The following is an 18652-nucleotide window of genomic DNA, read 5'->3' as shown; positions in this document are numbered from 1 at the left end:
GAGATATTCTTTATCAAAGTTAAGACTCTGCCACGCCCCCCTAAAACGGCTCGTTCTAACACCCCCCCCCCATGTCTACCTCACTATGTGTTCACGCAAAGAAAGAAGACGTAACTTTTATTCTCGCTGTAGTATTCTTGTTGCCGCCGCCATGCCATGGAGGCACTGTGTTTCATTGTGAAAGTGAAACTACTTTGTTTGGTCTTCCAAAAGAGGACGATATCCGCTTCGTCATGCCTGGAGCTGATCTGTGCTGGTCGCTGAGGAAATGCATCAACTTCACGCTTGAGGAATTCGGCCAATCACAATACACTGGATTGCTGGCCAATCACAGCACACCTCGCTTTTCAGACCGATGAGCTTTGTAAAAATCGACACGTTTCAGAAAGGCGGGGCATAGAGGAGAAACAATAATGTACAGTATGTGGAAAACTGTGTTTTTTTAACCTTAAACCACATAAACACATTTCATTACACCAAATACACAAAATAATGTTCTTTTTTAGCAACATCAACACATATGACCACTTTAATTATACAAAAAAATGTTAAAGAAAATATAAATATATATCAATAAGACAACAAAATTACTAAAACTTCAACTAAAAACTTATAGTAACACAATGATAATACAATACCAATAACACTGACTGTTATATTTAAGTGTTATAAAATTGTGTAGACATGGAAATTTAGAGAACCTATTGACATATTGTGTTTGCGTTCATTTATTCCATATATTGGTCTTAAAAGGTCTTTAAAAGTCATACATCGTTTTCTAATAAAGCACATATTTATAAACTTTACGTTTGTAGTTTGTTATCCTGGGTTATTTTAGCTATTCATTAGCGCCCATTACTAGTCTTGTGGTGAAAAGTTAATCTGTGTAAATTAATCTACATAAAATAATTTGTCTTCATAACCTTCAATTAGGATGGGACTAGTTTTCCAGGGGGTCATTAGAGAAACTTGTGTTTCACAGACGTACTTCGTGGTTTTAATCCCGTCTGAGTCTTCCAACTGTTTTTCTCACACAACCTCTAATAATTCCAGAGCAAATTACCTACTTTTTTTTTGGCAAACTCAGTGATCCTCTGAGAGATGTAATGCCGTCCAAATGCGAATGTCTGTGATATCTGATGATATTTTTTCACAAATCATTTCCTTGTGTGTTTTGGCCTGCGTGAACTACCGTAGACACTCTTACTACTGCACATGTTTTCGATGTGTTGCCTCCTGGTAAAGAAATAAAAAAATAAAATCAAGAGCCAGATCATGTAAATTGTTAAGATTAGCTACTATAATATCAGCATCAGATAAGATTTCTCACCTTCATTTCTTCACTCAATTAAATGTTTTAATTACATTTGTACTTTCGCGAAAATTAAACATGGTTTTACTACAGATAAAGGGGGAAAAAAACATAGTTTAACTAAGGTAACCACAAATTAACGGTGGTTTTGTTATACTAAACACAACTTAGCCATGGTATTTGTTGTAAAACTGTGGTTATACTAATGGTAATCAATCTGCATGACTATACGCAATGCCCAGATGTACAAAATAGACCCTTCCACCTCTGTAATAAATACAGAGCTGTTAAAGAGCAGGTCATATGGTATTTTAAAGTGTCCAAATATTGTGTTGGAGTCCCCTACAACAGGTTTAAATGCATCTAAGGTCAGAAAACATTAATATTAAATGTATATTCTGAGAAAATTACAGTCATTTGCCAATGATTTCGAAACGATTCGTTCCAAGCAAGTTCGGAGCAACCCCCTCCCTTCCATGAGCCTACTCTGCTCTGATTGGTCAGCTGGCCAAGCCTGCTGTGATTGGCAGAGAAGAGTCCTTGAGCAAGTTAGCGAGCGCTACCATTGACAAAGCACCTTTACATAAAACAATAATATAGTGCCACAATCCGTTCTTATAATAATGACATAAAATACTAAAACAATTATGCAAGCGAATCGTGCCCACAGCTAAAGTTTAGCTGCTAAACTGTGAACACTTAAAACAATAATGGTGGATACGTTAGTCGAGTGCTAACGTGACTAACTGATGAAACAATACAGTTTGTAAACCAAAATATGTCTACTGTAATGTTTGAAGAACGACAGACAAAAGACGCTCTGTCTAAACTTTTAATCAGAACGCAGAACAGCTGTATCACAGGCGCAGCAGCCTAACTAACTCGCTCATCTCTCCCGCATTACCGCTAGATCTGCCGGTGCAGCAAAATAAACAGCAGTTTCACAATGATTATAAAGTCTGTGCACTACACTACATTCTTTATTATTAAACAAAGTAATTATAATAACGTCAATCTACATTAATCGACACATTCTTAGGAAATAGTGGGTTCACAGCTAATTATCAGAACTACTTCAGTAAGACAGTAATATCTGCTTTACCTGGAAACCTAAAGCTGCACTAGGTGTACATCACATATTAGCACAAAAACTTGATATTTTGAGAACTCAATTGAAAATGTACACATAACGTATCAATCGTACTTACAGGTTGTGCTTCGGAGAGCTTGTTAATCCAAATTAAGAAGATAAGAAGCCAACGAAGATAAAAGCCAAGATTAGAGAAGCAGTCCTTGGTAAAAATGGCATGCACAAAAAGTTGGAATTGTATTTCTGTGGTATCCTTGAACACAGTGTCTTCTCAACATGATGTAAACACACTAACTAGCGGAAGTGTTTGTGGGCACTGGGCAGGTCACGATTCGTATTTCGCGGGCAGGCGGGGATTATACAAATATGTTACCCAGTGACGTATACCGGTAACAGGCAAAAGATTCTTAAATATGACGACTCGTTAAGGCGATTCAGAATCGACTCTCTCTTGTGAGAGACAATATTTATCATGCACTTTTTTGATTAACAACTTTGCAGATTGTTTTCATTTAAGGATAGCTACGTTATAAACTGCAAAAGAGATCTTTTTCAAAAACCCATATGACCTACTCTATAACAGACAGAATAGACAAGACACACCAACGACCGGCTTAACAATAGTGGCCTATAAAGAATTTAAAATAATGAATTAGTTATATACAGGGTTTTAAATTAACACCTGCCAACCCGCCAAATGCGGGTAAAAATCAGCTGTGGCGGGTAACACAAATCACTAGCCAATTTGGCGGGTTACTTTTCGTATAAAGATAATTAGACGATATTTTGCTGAGTCTAATTATCTTTATCGATAAAATCACAGAAAATATTGAGATATAATTTTTTGTCAATATCGCACACCCCTAGTACTGACAAAATGATTTGCAACGGTCGCTTTGTCGCGCCCAGTGTAGACAGCCTCGAGCTGCAGGTTTATTTCTGAATTATTTTTTTTTTTTGGCTAGTAGAAGTTATGAATGGCCGGTAACTTAAAAATGTAGTAGCCAAATTGGCTGGTGAGTGAAAAAGTTAATTTCAATCCCTGGTTATATAGTATAATCACTACTTGTATTTTCCAGAATGCTTCCAAATATATGTTTATTTTGTAGTGAAGGCACATTAATAATTTATGTATTTATGATTGGACATGAAAAGGAAAGATGCTCTGGGCTTTAAATATAATTACTGCAAAAACACACAAATATTGTTTTCAAAGTAAATTGTAGAGAGTCACCAACTAGTCACCAGCAAATGTAATTTAAATGTTCAAATGAATTTCTTTTGCTTTAGATGTGTGAATACAAATGTATAATCAATGTTTTGTCAGTGATGCTCTTGTGCTTCTGCCTCATTTCATTTATTGGCATCATTGTTCATGCTAATCAGTATGTGAATTAAGTGTGAATGTAACTGGACCTCTGTGATATTGAGTGCTATAGTTCTGATTGTTTTAGAGCTGCTGAGTTTCTCCAGGGTCTGAGTGATTGAACCAGAACTGCTCACATACTTTGCACACTGTGTTTAAGCTGGTGATCTGAGTGCTTTGTCTTCACTTGTAAGAACAGCCTCCTGAAATCTGTATAAACTAGTGATTCTCTGCTTTAGTCAGTCTGGATAACTGCAGCGCCACACAGTACCATCTCAATCAAGAACCTGCCGAAGACTCACTCAGTCTCCTGATCTTCACTTTTCTTCAGATTCTTACACGTGTAACTGTATATCATAGGTATTTTTTCTCTAAAATGTAAACTTTAATAAAATCATAAAACTATGTACTTTTTTTTCTGATGGATGTACTTCTAGAGTTCCAGTTTTTAATAAAATGGTTATTGCATTTTGTATTTATTAGCTGAACTGTTCACTCTTATTAGGGAAGATGAGTAACAACTGAAAGTTTTTTCTTTTCTTTTTTTGCCATTTAAAAAAAAAACTTGAATGGTAAAACTTTAATCGATGAACCATTTACCTTTAAACTGTATTTTAAACAAAATTGCTAATATAAAAGAATATTACCACTGAAATAAATAAGATCAAAGTCAGAATATATTATCCTTTCCATCCAATCCTTATAGAAGACAGATTTGTTCATTTTCAATGTGTATTTGTTATTCATAGAGGGCTGATATGGGGAGGAAAATTATGTTTGTAAATCAATATTTCTATATAATAATTGAAATCTGCGGGTTTAATAGGCAACTTGTTAATATAATAAATCTGATTTTAATAAAGATAATCTGGGGAAATGTACAAACCCAATTCCAAAAACTAAACCCATCGTCAATCCTTTACAGTCATGGACTTTAAATCAGCTTTAACCAAAAAAGCTGAAATTTGATTTACTGGCTTTATATTCTGAGGAGAAACTGAGATGGAATAAGATGAATACATTGACATAAGGATTCAGTTTCAGTAAATGAAAGTTAAATCTCTCTGCAACCACAAATTATTTAAATATGAAAATGCTGAACTTTTATCCTTAATTGAGAAGATCAAAAATGGTCGTATCATGAATTAAAAGCCCTTCAGAGTTGCTTACATTCAGATTGGTATAACGCTCACCTGTATTAATAGCTTTGGGCTTTTGATAGCTCTTCAGTGTATCCCTTTAATTCATCATGTAGTGTATTATATTTGTTTTCTAATGTAAAACTATATTATTTTACGAGAAAATACTTTTATGTTGGTCTGGCAAGGTGACGTCATAAGGCTGCGACACGCTCCAGCGTCTGTGACTCGTAGGGATGGGCGATACCCCTTATTTTGTTTTCGATACGATACCGATATTTTTCAAGGCAGTATCGTCGACATCGATACCGATTCGATACTTCTGCACTAAACTTTTAAATTATGAAATGTATTAAATTATTAAATTACTAAGAGTAAAATGGGTAATGAAAACCACTTAACTTTATGTTTAAAACGCATTTTAACCCGTTTAATCCCAAATTTTTCCCAGACATGAAAATATCCAAATGATGTGTCATTAGTAACCCTTTGAAATAATCAATAATTTATTTTAATTTTTTTGGAAAAGTGTGTGAAAAATGTTATGGTCAGTCACAATTGTAACCGGTGGGATAATGTGTATACTGAATTAACATATTTCTGCAGTCTTAAACATTGTTATATATCTTAGCCCAGCTATTTTAAACTGTTTGATCACATTCTAGGGTTACTATTATGCATAAAAAACCCTTATACAACATTGATAGGAATACTGAGATCAAATACAAAACAATTCATATTAATATTCATTAATATTCTAACTTATTTGTAACATTTGAACTTTTGATTTAGTGCAATATTTTGTACTGCCATTAGGGACTGCCAGTGACCAGCTGTTGCATACATAAAATGCAATCTTTTTATTCTGACAGAGTATGATTTCTATAAACGTTACAGAATAGAATATGATCTATATTATCTTTCAACGTTCAATTTAAATAATTGTAATTGCACAAACTATGTAGGCTACAATTTCAATTTGTTTATTGTGAAATAACTCAAACATTTATATATATTTTTCTGTTCTCTGATAAGCATTGTTCAGGGCTGCCGTTCCCAAAAGCTTTAATGCTTTCTTATGATACTTTAGGGAAAAGCCAGCCCTGTTTGAATGCACTGTCAGAAGTGAGTGAACGCTCTCTGTGATTGATCGGTTCTGTCTTGCAACATTTGCGTGTGTTCAGATGAGCAGGAAAATAGTTCTATCCTACACAATTACTCGCTAATAAAGGTTATTCGTCCAATTCAATGCATATTGTACGCATTATTATTATTATTTTTGTTAAATAAACAAAACCACTGGTAAATAAAATGCACCTAAGTATCGATATTTTTTGTTTGAGTATCGATACTTTCGATATATCGATACTTCGGATCGATAAGCCCATCCCTAGCTGACTCGCCTGAAGAAAGGTGTGCTTTTAATCGTTTAAAGTGGTTTGCCATCCGCCATAAAATGTCATTATTAGAAGAAGAAGTATCATTTAAAGTGTTTAAATTAGCACAACTCGTTTAGAGAAATACATAAAACTTAAATCTTTTATTACAGAATGCAACACTGTAATGCTTTAGTGACATTAATCAAGGTTATTTTATGTTAGTATAAGCGCTCCCGCCCATGAGAAACAGAAAACGTGCGATATATCGTTAATCGTTTTTTTTTTATAAATATGAATTCAGTCACTGGCTTGTAGAGATGAGAGAAACTGAGGTTTTCCAAACGCCCAGTCAACTGAATCAATTGCTTCACAAAATGATTCAGTGATCCGAATCGCTTGAATCACCGCACACTGACGACACAAAACAGTGTAAATGCAACGAGAACAACAAACACAAGCACGTAATTACAACTTTTACAAACCAACTGCAAATGTTTTCATGAGAGAATCTGTCGAATATAAAATACAAATCAGTAAGTATTAAAAATAAGTCTTAACACTTTGAACAGTCTGTATAATTTTTGTTCTTTTATTAATCTGAGTGGTAGTTTTGGTTGTTTTTGTCTTATCTGATCATTTAAAACCATTAACTATCACTCTGATTGACTCGCTTACCAATGCACTGACTACTGAACTAGGGAGCTGATTGAGATGCACACAGGGTTTTCGTTTTATTTGTTTTCTGTTCATTATTGTCATCTTAAACAGGACAAAGTGTCCAAACACACAGAAAAACTCCTGCTGAAGCAGCTGAGATCCACGTGACACACTTTTATAAAGATGGCATTTATTAAAGAGGAGAGTGAAGACGTGAAGATTGAAGAAGCATTCAGAGACAAACATGAAGATACTGAGGAACAAACAGGTTGGTTTTCATTGTCAAAGCTGAACTCAGTCAATTGATCCTTATAAATATAAATGTCCAGCTCTACAGAAGAATAGTACAGAAGTAGTCTGAACAAAGTTATTTTGTGTAACATTACGCCCAATATCTACTTATGATTAGGAAACAATGAAAACAGTATGTAACAAAAACTTCATAATGAACTGCAGCTTAATAAAACCAAACTGTTCATGTTAATGAGCTACACATACTGTTTATATTAAAGACCTAAGTAGCACACTAAAGAAAACATCTGTTGTGATTTTTCACATCTTCAATCACCCTCATTTGTAAATGTATCATCAGAAGTTGATCTAGGATGAGTGTTTCTCCTGAACTCATGTAGCAGTACACGTGTAGGATGATCTTCACATTCAGACACAACATAAATGTGAGGAACAAACTCTCAATAGATCTCTTGTAACAGATGGATTTGTACAGAGAGACTGATACGAACTCATATACACTGAACAAAAAAAACGCCTTTGGAGACTGCTTATGGTAGACAAATGAACATTCAATTCACGGGCAACAGCTCTGGTGGACATTCCTGCAGTCAGCATGCCAATTGCACGCTCCCTCAAAACTTGCGACATCTGTGGCATTGTGCTGTGTGATAAAACTTTTAGAGTGGCCTTTTATTGTGGCCAGCCTAAGGCACACCTGTGCAATAATCATGCTGTCTAATCAGCATCTTGATATGCCACACCTGTGAGGTGGATGGATTATCTCGGCAAAGGAGAAGTGCTCACTAACACCGATTTAGACCGATTTGTGAACAATATTTGAGAGAAATAGGCCTTTTGTGTACATAGAAAAAGTCTTAGATCTTTGAGTTCAGCTCGTGAAAAATGGGGGCAAAATTAAAAGTGTTGCGTTTATAATTTTGTTCAGTGTATGATGCTGTTTGCGTAACTCAGGGGTGTCAAAGTAATTTTAGGTGGGAGATCTGATGTCCTGTATTTCCTTTTACACTGTCAGTTGCGTAAGGGATAATGTACATCCAGCTGGTTGTTATCGCAGAATAACCCCCGACAGGGTGATCAGGATCCCAATGAGAAAGATGTACATTATTCCACTTATTACACAGCTACTTGCCACATAAGTAAATAATTAGACTTGAAATATTGATTTGAGTTGAAATATTTGAATGCAAAGCTTCCATGAAGAAAGCAGTCACTAGCAAGCGCCAAGTTCAAATTAGACAGACATTTAGGCTACGTCCACACGAAGCCAGAGCATTCCCTATCCCTTTTCCCTATTTTTTCCCCTCGTCTCAAGAAATATCTGCATCCACATGAAACCACGAAACCGACACAAAACTATGTAGTATACATGCAAGACCAGTATGTGGCGCTGTAATTCTGCCACAGAGATACACTAAAAATGAAGAAGACTTGGACTATGTGCATAAACCTTACGTGCAGTATACAAACAAACATGGAACAATACATTTATTAATCTGTTTTAATGTTGGTTAATAAAAAGATAATTGTTCAGTGTTTGTTCATGTTTTTGTGGCTGTTACGTGACATAGCGGTGTCTGACTAGGGGCGAGACGTGGGCTGATGATGTCAGAAAATATACGGATTCGCTGTTCACATGAAAACGCAAGGGCAGCATTTTCAGATTTATCCACTCTGGGACCCGTTTAAAAAAAATATCGGTTTCACTCTCCCAAAACGCCGGATCCGTGTGGACGAAACGCCTATACAATACAAAATGTATGCGTATACAGCTAAATGTGTCTCCGTGTGGACGGGGCCTAAGTGATACGGTACAGTCATACCACTTATTACACAGAATTTCACCACATGAATAATTATGGTGAAAAAAGATATTGATTTAAGATTAAACTTATTACAGTGTACAAAACATTTATTGCAAAATGGCAGCAGCATTTAAAGGGGTCATATGATGCAATTTCTAGTTTTCCTTTTTCTTTGGAGTGTTACAAGCTGTTCGTGAATAGATAAGATCCCTAAAGTTGCAAAGACTAAAGTCTCAAACCCAAAGAGATATTGTTTATAAAAGTTAAGACTCGTCCACGAAAAGCGAACCTACTTTGTTTGGCCTTCCAAAAGAGGACGATATCTGCTTCGTCATGCCTGGAGCTGATCCGTGCTGGTCGCTGAGGAAATACAACAACTTTTTGCGCTGGATCAGCTTTCACCGTGGCCGAAGCGGAGTCCAGCCCGGGGTCGTCACATGTTGTTGCCGCAAGCCCTCCGGATGCTCCTTCGTTAAAAATCTGCTGGCCGTGCCGTTCTGAAGCCCGCTGCTTCTGCTCACTCAAGCCGCCAGCCTCCGCTTACTCTAGGCCGCCGTGTGTGACGCTGTGTTTCGTTGTGAAAGCAAAACAACTTTGTTTGGCCTTCCAAAAATGGACACGACTAGAAATCAGTGGTTAAGTTGTATTTACAACACTGTTCCAGAACACTTCAACCCAAATATTCAAATGTGTGCAGCACATTTTATGGAGGACGTTTCCTGATCCTGGTAGAGTAGACTACAATGCCAGCTGTTCTGAATCACAGAATGTAAGTACGTTTTTTATATTTAAAGAATTTGCCACTGATGATTCAAATGCGAGTTTTGGGCAGTGTAGAGTAGGGCTTGTTGTTTGTCATTTCTCCGATCACAAATGCAGACATGGTTTTATGCGGTGCGCGATGCAACGCAACGCGTAAAAAGACAGTATAATTCATTATAATCCATAATTATGTCCCCACTGGATGCAACAAATGCCTCGTTTATAATGTGTTTTCATGTTTTTGAATCATCACTCCGGCCTGACAGGGCATCATCACAATATGGTAAGGGGCATAACATTTCCGTCACACGCAGTGTTGCCAACTAATTTTCAGGTAGAGTTGCTAAAGGCAGGTCAATTTGTTGCTAAAAGTTGCTAAATGACATTGTGACATCACTGGATGATGATGTCATTATGTAACCATGACACAAAACTGTATCATTGCATAGAATACACACTGAAATAACTCAAATCTCAGCAAAGAATATAATTTGTAATATGTTCATTTAGATTTTTTGTAAAAATAAAACATTATTATTTGTAAAAGTAATAAAAACATTTTTATTACATTGAATTATTTGTTACACATTTTTGAAAAATTACATTTTATGTATTTTCTAAATAACTAGTAACACTACACTTTATTAACAATTACAGTTTTAAGCAGCGTATTGGTAGTAAGTTAAATGCTACACTCTTAAGGAAAGTCCATAAAAATAGGGCACAGTGTATGTGTTAATATATGAAAGAATTTTCTGTATTAATTTTTCACTAGCATTTTACCTGTATTTTAAATTACACATTCCATTTAGATGAGATAGATTGGTTTTTGAGATAAGATCAATAGTGTACCTAACTGATTAACCATTATAGGCACAAAATAACAACTACAGTGTATCAGAAATGAACAATTATTATTGAACAAGTGCAACTAGCAACTTGATTCACATGATGTGATGTGTGTACCGGTGGGCAGCTCTCTCCACAGCTGATGTGCTGCTTAGCTGGCTAGGCTAGCTGTTTAATAATTTCTTTTTTTGTGTGTGGTTAACAGGAAAAATGCATGCCTTTTTAATTATTTGAGTCACTATTCAAAAGTTGCTAAAATTTGCCAAATACATTTTAAAAATAGCAAAATTTGGTGCTAGGTGCTTTTTGGAAAGCAAGTTGCTAGGGTAGTCTGAAAAGTTGCTAAATCTAGCAACAAAATTTCTAAGTTGGCAACACTGGTCACACGCTTGAGGTATTCGGCCAATCATAACACACTGGATAGCTGGCCAATCACAGCACACCTCGCTTTTCAGACAGATGAGCTTTGTAAAAATCAACGTTTCAGAAAGGCGGGGCATAGAGGAGAAACAATAATGAACAGTATGTGGAAAATAATGTGTTTTTTTTACCTTAAACAGCATAAACACATTTCATTACACCAAATACACCAAATAATGTTCTTTTTAACAACATCATATTGGACCACTTTAAGCATGGATGTTTTTCAACCAAGGCTTTGGCCACACTTTCAATCTGTTCCTGTGATGGGTATGGATTCAAATTGAAAATAACATCCGCAAGTTTGTTCAGGATTTCAGACTTTAGTTCCTTTGTAACAAACCCTAAAGGAAACTGTCTTTTCTGTGTGCATCATTTCCTTGCTGAAGCTTCAGTTCCACATCATATGAAAATCTTTGATTTGACAGATCTTTGATTTACTAGGTGTACTTGATGCCAATGATGATGCAGATGTCAGGCTTGTGGTGTCATCATTTCTGCTGTTGATTTGGTAGTGTCTGCTGGATAATCTTCAGTGTCGCTCTGTCTTAAGACAAATCTGCTATTTGTCAGATTGACCAAATCATTCTGAAAATCTGGATCTTTACATTGTAACACAAACTCCCCCTCCAGATTTAATTTAGACCTCAAAATAAACTTAAGATCTTCTACACTTTCTGGCAGCCCATCAATTACCATCTTTGTGTGATGTCATCTGGTGCCAACAAAACCCAGAGCAACATCCTACATTTTTGTAAAACAGAAAAAAAAGAGAAAAAAAATTAAAGTTCTATTACAGGGGATTAATCAAAATATAACACGCTATAAGCAGCTAAAAGCATGTGAAAGAGTTTCCCTTAATTACCTAGATGCTAACGTAAAAAGTCTGTATCTGTCAAACAAAGTCTCTGTCAAACAAACTAAAATCAAGAGTGTGATATGTGCAGAAGTCTGTTTGCGCTACGTGCTACATTCGGTACAAAGCAAAGTGTACACTTTGTATACGCATTTTCAATTTGCACACTGATCGTAAATTTCACTGATAAACATTAAAATTTACAAAATGTTCTTAAGGGGTTGCCCCATCGAGGAATCAAGGTCCATCACCCGTCACACAAAAACCTGTGAGAAATCCACTGATCTAACAATGGCAGAAATTAGCAATTCAATCTACGACTGTATGATACATCAACCCAGTCTCACGGCAGTTTGTGACATAGTCACGAAACTTTAATCTATTGATTTGTGTATGGACACAAAATTCCCATTTTTTCATGTCACTCAGCACGACTTTCAATCTAATGTATTTCAGTAGGTAGTAACTTTCGTGCCTGCACCACATTTTTCTTCGGCCACTGCAACATGTTCTGAGATTTCTGTTTAATCAGCCACCATATATTATTTAATTTTTTTTATTTATTTACACGATTTAGATATATTTGAGCACGTAACCCAAGACCACCCCTAAACCTACCCATTTGTATATTATATAAAACACAAGATATACCAGGCAGATATGAGAACAAGCGCTATTTATTTAAAAGTACAAAAATACCAAGTGTTCCAAGGTAAAATTATTGATTTGTGTGAAGAACGCACACAAAAGCAATCATCTGCAATCTCATGTAAAACTGGCCGTTTACTGTACACATTCAAAATTGAATGAATTCTGAAGAATTCTGACATGGCATTGGATCTTGTGTGTTTCGTGACCGATTGCGTCGTGTGTAATTTTTAAATGACATGTGACTGATTATTTCAGTGATAAAAACCTTTCACTCAGTCTGTTCATATAATGATATTGCATGGCTTCTGGAGATTTGGCCAATTTTCCGAGATTTGGCCAGTTTTCGCAATAAATACATGTGCCTTTACTTGAGGTTTAGGTTTAGGGTAAGAGTGGTGTTAGGTGCTCCAAAATAATAAATATAAAATAATTTCTAGCTTTACAAATGCGAAGATTTAAACACTGAAGGGGTACCCTGCACTGAGCGCAAAGCTGACCTCATACATCATCCTCCCGGAGCTGCTTCCGTGTACAACTGTTGGCGCAAGCAACATTAAAGTAATTATTACATTATATTTCCACATAGTGAGGTAGATATGTGGGGGCATGTTAGAACGAGCCGTTTTAGGGGGGCGTGGCAGAGTCTTAACTTTGATAAAGAATATTTCTTTGGTTTTGAGACTTTAGTCTTTGCAACTTCAGGGATCTTATCTATGCACAATCAGCTTGTGACAGCTTGGAAAACTTGAAATCGCATCATATGACCCCTTTAAAAGATCAAAGACCATTTTTAATATAACTCCGACTGGATTCGTCTGAAAGAAGAAAGTCATATACACCTAGGATGACTTGAGGGTGAGTAATTTATGGGCTAATTTTCATTTTTGGGTGAACTAACCCTTTAAGTACACAAAAGTAACAGCAGTGTAATTCACACAGTTCACCACAGGAGAGCATTAGGAGTTTATTTCTGTAAATGTCTATTACAGGTATAAATGTGTAGTTTGCCAGATGTTTAATGTTGCACATGACAAATAACAATTTATTAAATATTAAATGCATGCAAAATAATTTAATGCAAGGTTTTCCTTGATTAATAAAGACTGTATTTATGTTTCTGTTGTATATTTTTTTTAATCTGTCAATTAAAAATCAAACATATTCTCTGATTTCTTTGTCATCTTGACAATTAGGCTGAGTATGTTAGCTCAAAATGAAAAGATGCTTCTCTTACTAAAACTTCTGACATATGTTTAGTTAAGCATGCAGAACAACCACCTAATAAATCGTTACAATAATCTAACCTTGTTCATGAACGCATGAATTAACATTTCTGCATTTAACATTGAGAGCATAGGTTGTAATTTAGATATATTTTTGAAATGGAAAATGCAGTTTTACAAATGCTAGAAATGTGGCTTTCAAAGGAAAGATTGCTATCAAATAGCACACCTAGGTTCCTAACTGATGACAAAGAATTGACAGAGCAGCCATCAAGTGTTAGACAAGTAGATCCTCCTGTCTGCCCTCTCTTCAATGGGCATCACAGGGATTCCACTTCGCTGGTTTGAATCCTATCTCACTGGTAGGTCTTTCAGGGTGGCTTGGGGAGGGGAGGTATCCAAAGCACATCAACTTGTCACTGGGGTTCCTCAGGGATCAGTTAGTCGCTTTGGATAAAAGCGTCTGCTAAATGACTAAATGTAAATGTAAGTGTCCTAGGTTATTACGTGTAGAGTTTTTAGGTCCTGTAATTAACACCTCTGTTTTTTCAGAATTTAGCAGTAAGAAATTACTCGTCGTCCAGTTTTTTATATCGACTATGCATCCCGTTAGTTTTTCAAATTGGTATGATTCGCCGGGCCGCAAAGAAATATAGAGCTGAGTATCATCAGTATAACAGTGAAAGCTAACGGCATGTTTCTTGATGAAATCTCCCAAGGGTAACATGTAAAGCGTGAAAAGTAACGGTCCTAGTACTGAGCCTTGAGGTACTCCAAACTGCACTTGTGAGCGATATGATACCTCTTCATTCACTGCTACAAATTGATGGAGATCAGATAAGTACGATTTGAACCATGCCAATGCACTTCCATTAATGCCAACACAGTTTTCTAATCTATTCAAAAGAATGTTGTGGTCAATAGTGTCGAACGCGGCCCTAGTACTGAGCCTTGAGGTACTCCATACTGCACTTGTGATTGATATGATGCCTCTTCATTCACTGCTACGAATTGATGGCGGTCAGATAATTACGATTTGAACCATGCTAATGCACTTCCACTAATGCCAACACAGTTTTCTAATCTATTCAAAAGAATGTTGTGGTCAATAGTGTCGAACGCAGCACTAAGATCAGAATCAGAATCAGAATGGGCTTTATTGCCAGGTATGTTTACACATACGAGGAATTTGTTTTTCGTGACAGAAGCTTCCACAGTGTAACAGAATGACAGTGACAAAACAAAAAAAATAAAAAATAGAACAAATAAATAAGGAATACAAATATATACAAATCGACAATTGTATGTACAGGTATATAACAATAGACAGTTGTCCAGCAATTCGTCTCTGGTGAAACTGATTGCAGGGATATAATTAAAGACAGGACAAACTAACAAAAACATAAAAACAACTGCGGAGCACGCCACGGAGGCAGCCATCAGCGTCGGCGCCATCTTACTGTTACTTATGATTTTAAATTGATTTTAAATTGATCATAAGTAACAGTAAAGACATTTAAAATGTTCCAAAAGATTTCTATTGCAAATAAATGCTGTTCTTTTGGATTATCTATTCATCAAAGAATCCTGAAAAACCAAATGTATCACGAATTCCAGAAAAATTTGAAGCAGCACAACTGTTTTCAACATTGATAATAATCAGAAATGTTTCTCGAGCAGCAAATCAGCATATTCGACTGATTTGTGAAGGATCATTTGACACTGAAGATTGGAGTAATGATGCTGAAAATTCATCTTTTAATCCAAGCAATAAACTAAATTCTCAGATATATCTAAATAGAAAACTGTTTTTGCTGTATTTTTGATCAAATAAATGCAGCATTGATGAGCGTAAGAGACTTATATTTAAATAAAATAAAATCTTACCAACCGGAAACATTTAAAAAGAAGTGTATAAATTGTTCATTGCTAGTTCATGTTTGAATATTAAAAATGTACAATATGTAGAATTGACCTCAAATTTCATAATTTAAATTACTTTTTCAAATGGTGGCCAATAAAATAGCAGGGGCTTGCTTCACATGATAGAAAAAGCATGTGATGATGGTTTAAAAAATGTCATTTATAACAATAAAGCTAAAAGTAAACATCTATCGACTGTAACTGTTTAAATGAAGGAACTTTCATTTACCAGTCTATTCACCTGGCCTCTTCCAAACCACATTTATATGTAAAATATGGCCACGTTTGAGAGATACTGAATGTGTCTCTGACCTTGAAGGCGTATTTCCTGCTTATGTGGTCGTCCACAGACAGCATGGAGATGCGGAAGCTGGGCAGGAGGATACTTCCCAAGATTCTCTCTTCCTTCTCATCTGAAGACACAAAAAGAGAGACGTCGAGAACATTAGCATATATTAGCCGACTGCCAGGGAACCTGTTAAACTTGCAGCTGATGACTGAGTGTTTATTTTGCCAGGGGTTCGGGTAAACAGACAGTCCGGCGGGGCTGATGGGAAAACTGCAGGGTTGTGTGCATCCGAGCGTGTCAATGAGGTTGTGACTCCTCTCGTTGTGACTGTTGTGAACTCTATCGCTTTGATTGCAGACTGCGACCAATCTGTCAAGAGTCAATTCAGAGTGACAGCTGTGTTAACCGTTACTATTACCGTAATAATGCCCAAAACAGCCATTATGCCATTCATTATTTTCAACATTCACAAAAAACTCAATTTTATTTGCAAAACCCGCCTTTTAATCATTCGTCAGATCGCTTGGAGAAATAACAGCACGTCTCAAGACAAATGAAGCACAATTACGAGTGAGAATGCTTTTAACCATTCAATAAACAGAAGGTCAATACTGAGCAACCTGAAACTAATTAATATCTGCTTTTGCTCTGCCAACAAAAATAGTTCCAAATGAACTCAAAACAAAACTAACCGTAGAACACTAATGTATGGGATGATATTAGACTCAAAATTATTAATAGATGCACGCACAATTATCCATGCACTGCATAAATTTTATACATGTATCTTACTAACCACAAATGCCTTTCAATTTGAGTCTGTTGAATTCGGGATAAAATGATTGTGCAGCGATTTGAAAAAATACAGACATGTTTGCGCATAAAAATTTTCTGTTCTGAAGGAACAACTGACAACGTGCCATTGAATTACAGAAAAAAACAAGGTACGGTCACAAAGTTCTTGCATGGCAAAATAATATAAGCTATTCTGTGCCTTAAGGCAAGTTAAGTTAGAACAAGTTCAATAAAACATCTTTATTATATTTCTACGGTAGAGGAGAACAGCCAAACCAAAAAGAAACAAAGAAAACACAATGTAACATTCATAAAACCGTACTCAATGGAATGCGCACATGTGACTGGGGCTAGTGCCATCTAGTGGTCGCTGATTTTCTGTGGCTCAGCTGCGCGTGGATCGCGAGCTGTGTGTGTGTGGATTGGGCAAGGCTATAAGGGTGGAACAAAAGTCTCAAAATTCAAATGAATCAAATAGAATCGACTCAGAAGATAAGTGAATGAATGCACGCGTGTCGCCTGATCCATAATGCACATTTTAATCGCTACCTGCACAAATCATGATACTTTAATACAAACTATAACATTTGGATTCATAAATATGTCTCTATTTGAACAAAATGCTGCACATTAATGTAATTCTTAACTCTGCAGACACCGGTTGAAAAGCATTTGTTTCAGTGTAGTGACGCACATTTGCGAATTTTTCAAATCGTGTACACGTTAATGAATTGCACTGGGCCTTTTTCCTTGGTAGTTGTGTTTGTGGGGGACGTGACATGCTGTAAACTGAGAAAATGAAGTCTCAAAATCCAAATGAACTGAACAAGATCGACTCGAACTAGACATCAATTAATACACGCGTGTCACCTGATCCACGTATGCACAGATTCCTTTTTGCATGAGCAATTTATGATATATTAATGCAGAACAGAACATTTTTATACGCAAACATGTCTGTATTTGTACAAATCGCTGCACAATTATTTAATCCAGAATTCCACAGACTCAAATTGAAGGGTATTTGTTTGTGGTTAGTAAGATACATGTATAAAATGTATGCAGTACATGGATAATTGTGCGTGCATTTATTAATCATTTATAGTCTAATATCATCCCATATTCCTGATCCAGTGTTTCAATGAATTGAATGAATTTTGTTAATGTATAAGTCAGTGTTTTGAAAGGAATCGATTGAATGAATGAATTTCTCACACATGAAGACAGTCACTTGTTTCGTTCCTGAATTAATCAAATGGGTCGATTGAAAGAATCAATCAATTTCTACTAGCAAATCACTTTCCTAAATGAATCAAATTGGTTGAGTGAAAGATTTAATCATTTTCTCATGAAGACAGTCACTTGTTTTATTTTTTAGTGAATAAAATCAGTCGATTTAAATATTCAATCATTTTCTCATAAGGACAGTCACTTGTTTTGTTCCTGAATTAATCTAATCGGTTGAGTGAAAGATTCAATCATTTACAGGTGACAAATATATTTTGCTCTTGAATAAGTCTAATAATTGAGTAAGGAATAGATTGAGTCAATGAACTTCTCACTCATAAAGACAGTCACTTGTATCATACCTGAATGAATTGAAATGGTTGAATGAAAGATTCAATCATTTTCTCATAAAAAAAACAGTCACTTGTTTTGTCCCTAAATGAATCAAATTGGTTGCATGAAAGATTTAGTGATTGACTGAATAAAACATATTTTAGTCCTGAATGAATCAGTGTTTTTGAAGGAATCGGCTGAGTGAATAAATGACCCACTCATAAAGACAGGTCAATTGTCACAACCTACTGGCACAATGTAAACTGAAGAAAGAGTCACTGAAAAATCTGTATATCTATAACATGTCCATTAGGGGTTGTGACG

The 18652-nt window shown here is 35.8% G+C and overlaps 1 long non-coding RNA gene across 1 annotated transcript; it reads left to right on the top strand.

Annotated features, from left to right (window-relative positions):
* The first annotated feature begins 5117 nt into the window (after positions 1–5117).
* LOC107574246 (uncharacterized) lies at positions 5118–7237 on the top strand. The gene is made up of 3 exons (XR_001607648.1): positions 5118–5130; positions 6302–6320; positions 7055–7237. It is a non-coding gene; the product is annotated as an uncharacterized lncRNA (long non-coding RNA).
* Positions 7238–18652: the final 11415 nt, after the last annotated feature.

The sequence above is a fragment of the Sinocyclocheilus grahami genome, unplaced genomic scaffold, assembly GCF_001515645.1.
Source record: "Sinocyclocheilus grahami isolate Dianchi unplaced genomic scaffold, SAMN03320097.WGS_v1.1 scaffold2160.1, whole genome shotgun sequence".
NCBI lineage: Eukaryota > Metazoa > Chordata > Actinopteri > Cypriniformes > Cyprinidae > Sinocyclocheilus > Sinocyclocheilus grahami.
This window is presented reverse-complemented; position numbering and strand designations above follow the sequence as displayed.